This window comes from Augochlora pura, unplaced genomic scaffold, assembly GCF_028453695.1.
Source record: "Augochlora pura isolate Apur16 unplaced genomic scaffold, APUR_v2.2.1 APUR_unplaced_1406, whole genome shotgun sequence".
Classification (NCBI taxonomy): domain Eukaryota; kingdom Metazoa; phylum Arthropoda; class Insecta; order Hymenoptera; family Halictidae; genus Augochlora; species Augochlora pura.
In genome coordinates, this window is record NW_027581447.1 from 1 (window position 1) to 4276 (window position 4276).

The 4276-nt window shown below is 37.2% G+C and overlaps 1 pseudogene across 1 annotated transcript; it reads left to right on the forward strand.

Moving 5' to 3' along the window:
* Nucleotides 1–467: 467 nt before the first annotated feature.
* LOC144477484 (UDP-glucosyltransferase 2-like) lies at nucleotides 468–4270 on the forward strand (annotated as a pseudogene). The gene is made up of 5 exons (XR_013495207.1): nucleotides 468–1019; nucleotides 1779–2146; nucleotides 2946–3165; nucleotides 3682–3901; nucleotides 4255–4270. The product of XR_013495207.1 is annotated as a UDP-glucosyltransferase 2-like (transcript).
* Nucleotides 4271–4276: the final 6 nt, after the last annotated feature.

Here is a 4276-nt window from a genome sequence, read left to right on the forward strand (position 1 = left end):
CATTAGGACGATTCTGGAATAACTGTCAAAAAGACTACAGTCAGCGTCATAGATAAAACACATTGCAAAATTTATCTTCAAGAAATATATCGACACAGTTAAGTGGATAATTAGAGAAATAGTTACAATTCATGTAGAGTGCGCAAGAAAGAAAAGAAAAGAAGAAAGAAAGAAAATCTGACACATACCTAATTACATATAATGTTCTCCAATTCGAGCATGTCCAGGAATCAAATATCCCAGACCAAATACTAAAAAATCATCTTATTTCTGAATGAAATTTTGAAACGCAAAGAAGAAGAGATTAATCTTCTCGCGGTAGTCGGAATGTATCGTTCACAAGATTGCCAAAATCTGCGTATTGCAACAAATTCACACGTATTTCAGAATATTGGATAACTCCGTGACACAGCAGTATCTATAGTTTGCACTACAGATTTCGAAAGATAAACGTCCGTAGATTCACGAGAACGTGCGATCCAATGATCAGTAGCTCTGCGGCCACTGTCGGCGAGTGACTACCGAAATCGACACAATGAAGTCTACATTGTTATCGCTTGTGCTTTCGGTGTTCGCCTTGCTCCACGTCAACCAGCAAGCGCATGCCGCCAAGATCTTAGGGATCGTCCCGACGCCATCTTATAGCCATCAGATACCATATCGGAAACTATGGCTCGAACTGCACCGACGCGGCCACGAAATAGTGCTCGTCACAACGAATCCGATCCCGAACATGGACTCGAAGACGTTTCAGCAGATCGACATGAGCGCAGGGTACAAGGGCGTCGTGGGAATCGATTGCGTGCGAAGTCGATTTGACAAGATCGATTTTTGGGACTATTTTGAGAGTTATATGTTTGACATATTCGATAATCTAGGGGAACAAGTGCTAAACCACACGGATATGAGACCTATCTACGCACCTAACAGCAACCGGAAGTTTGACGTTGTGATGGTCGAAATGCTCATGACGCCTGCCTTATACGCCTTCGCTCATAGGTTCGACGCGCCCTTGATAGGTATTTCTTGAAATTCGTTTTGAAAGTATAAGAAGGGAAATTACGTTGAAAGGGACGTGGAGGAAGGGATTGCGAAGGGAGTTTGCGTTGGGTTTGTAACATAGTTATCCATGTTTGAAATATATTTTAACGATTGTAGATCGAGACTATCGATATCGGCTAGATAGAAATACATAAATTGATATTGGTTTCAACGTCGCCTCAATTAAATAATGACACAATAACAGGAATGTCAAGGAAAGGTCCAATTAATAACGTTATTTTTCTACTGTCCTTGATTCAACATGTACGAAGTTATATTAATTGCCAGAAATAATATTTACATTCTGGGTCCAAATTCCTCTTTTGTCTATTGCGAGTCAGTTTTCGGACACCCCTGTATACATATAGGTGTACAATATGGCTAAAAAGAAGTGAAGATTAGGATTTCGTCCTTTCGTAAACTTTCCGCCCGGCGGAATTTTTGAAAATCATAAACGCATAAACATTCGTAAATTAAAAGTTATAAAAATTCAGTAAGTACAAAAGTGAAGGATTTCGTGTAGTTACTGACAATCGGTAGGTAACTATAGAAGCAAGCCCTAAATATCGAATAATCGTCTATCTTCTTCCTAAATTTCCTATTTCTGTCCACAAGTTGATCGGCAATGCGGTAGGAAAATTATGTCAAATAACGGACGACTATTAAAATTTACCATATTGTACATGAAATTGGATGATTGGTACGTAAGACAGTTTTATCTCTTCATACATTTTTAGGTTTGAGCTCACTGGGACTTTTGTCATTGAATGAACATGCGTTGGGTGGTCTGATATTACCATCGCACGAGTCTACCTGGGAAACGTTGGCGAACGTGGGGACAAATCAACCATTTTTGGGGAGATTACGAAATTTTATTAAACACTATCGGCTTTTGTATATTATGTACCGTAATATGTTCCCACGTCAGCAAAAATTAGCAGAACAGTATTTCGGACCTCTGCCTCCATTGCTTGATATAATGAAGAATACTAGTGTTATATTTGTCAACCAAGCTGATGCTATGACATCAGCCAGACCGAAACTTGCGAACATAGTCACCTTCACGTCTTTCCACGTTGAGAAGAACCCGACTCCTTTGTCAGCAGTACGTATACATGAAATGTGTATTAACAATTTCCATTTATTCAATGTATAATCTTCACGCCATAAGACAACACCGTTACGTTTAAATTCACCTTCTCACCAGCTGTGGGGCGTTTCAACAATTCAATTCTTTGATTCGCAATCTGCTATTCTGAGGGTCTTAGCTTTTGCACTGTGATAAATTGTCATCCACAAGGGGATCAATTTGTTTAGTCAATTTTGTGTGGCTCTTACCTCTTAATTCCTCTGTCTTTATCTTCAACTTTCTGATAATGTTCTATATATTTCACATGACCTTGTGTTACAGTTTTTTTCTTCAGAACTGTGTTAATTAGCACACTTTTATCCTCAACTTTTATCCTGACAGATGACTCGAATTATTTTCCGATTTGGAAGAAATAATTGGCAGTCATATTTATTAAATTACAATATTGTTACGGCGGATTGTCCTGGTCAAGTCGTTCCACGCGTTCTCCACTTTTTCAAGGCTGTTGCCCTATCGTCGCTTCGCCCATAGCACGTAGCAGTGCCCAAGCTCGTAATGATACTGGTTGCCCAGCTCTTGTCTGAGCCATTTGAACTGGGAATCTAGGATCATTTTTCTAGCTTATGGTACCTTCATTTTATGCGATGAAGTGCATTTTATTCATATGAAATTGATTTTTATGATATTTATTAACAATTTTTTAATCTAAACATTAATAACGTAAAAGTTGTCCTGGGCGTCATAGAATAATTTTAGTGGTTATATTAATTTATATAGTCACATAGATGATTATCCTTGTTTTATCTGTTGGAAGGATCTACAACGCTTTGTGGACAACGCGACCGAAGGATTCATTTACTTCAGTCTGGGTAGCAACGCTAAGAGTTCAAGCTTACCCAAAGAAACCCGAAAGATTTTCCAAGACGTATTTGCCAAACTGCCCTATAAGGTTGTGTGGAAATTCGAAAAGGACATGCCAGATAAGCCTGACAATGTCTTTATTGGAAAATGGCTTCCTCAGCAGAGCATTCTGGGTATGGCTTGACTATATGGTCATTGTACAAAGTGATTCACACCGATATGATTTACCCCTTAGTTAAAGCCGCCTGTAGGTGCTTAGAAATTTTGCGTCCTGACAATTTTATCGATAATTATTATATATAGGAATGTAAGAAATGAAATATAAGATTTTGTATTTATCCATGCTACGAATGATATCACACTATACTATATTACTAGATATGTTGCGAAAGAAGCCTTATTTTAATATTAAATGTTCAATGTTTACAGTAGCAATCCGGTGCAGAATACAAAGAAAGAAATAATATTGTTTTAAAGTAGTGAAATTTAGTTTCTTGACCATTAAAATGTATTCATAAAGATGTAACTCAATTCCAACCGTATGGTAAGGCCGGTGCGTATCAAAGCCTACCGTAGTCAAGGCGTTAAAGAGGAGACTAATTCGAAGAAAATGTTCAATAGCTCAGTTATTCTTAAGTTGTGTACTGAAATTGACTTTTAATAATTAACTATGGAACATTGTTCTATAGCGCACCCCAATATTAAGCTGTTCATGTACCAAGGAGGACTACAAAGTAGCGAGGAGACGGTGCATTTTTCGGTACCAGTATTAGGATTCCCGATATTAGGTGATCAAGACTATCAAGTGCTTAGGATGGAAGCCCTCGGTGTAGGAAAATACAAGGAGATCGTAACTATCACGAGAGAAGAATTGGACGCTTCAATTCGAGAAATCATAAATAATAAAAAGTGAGTTCACAATTATTTCGTTCACTAATATAGAAATGCGTTCAATTTTTTTCAAAATTGTTTGGTTCATTAATATCAATATTTAAAGCTCATGTACTCAACTTCATATCCTTTAAATTTATCAGAGAGGACCTAGAAAAATAAATAGTTCTCCAAGAGATAATATTACTGTTTTATAATATTTTGATCATTAAACACGTTCTACTGCTTATTTATCCTAAAGTAAACATCGCCAATTGTGTGGATTATTATTAAACAAATAATTAGCATCGACAGAACCCGGATTGACAATATTGTTAAGCTCGTCTGATGAAATCTTACAAGATGATATAATTTACCTTCGTCTTTTGCAGATACAAAGAGAAGATAATTGCA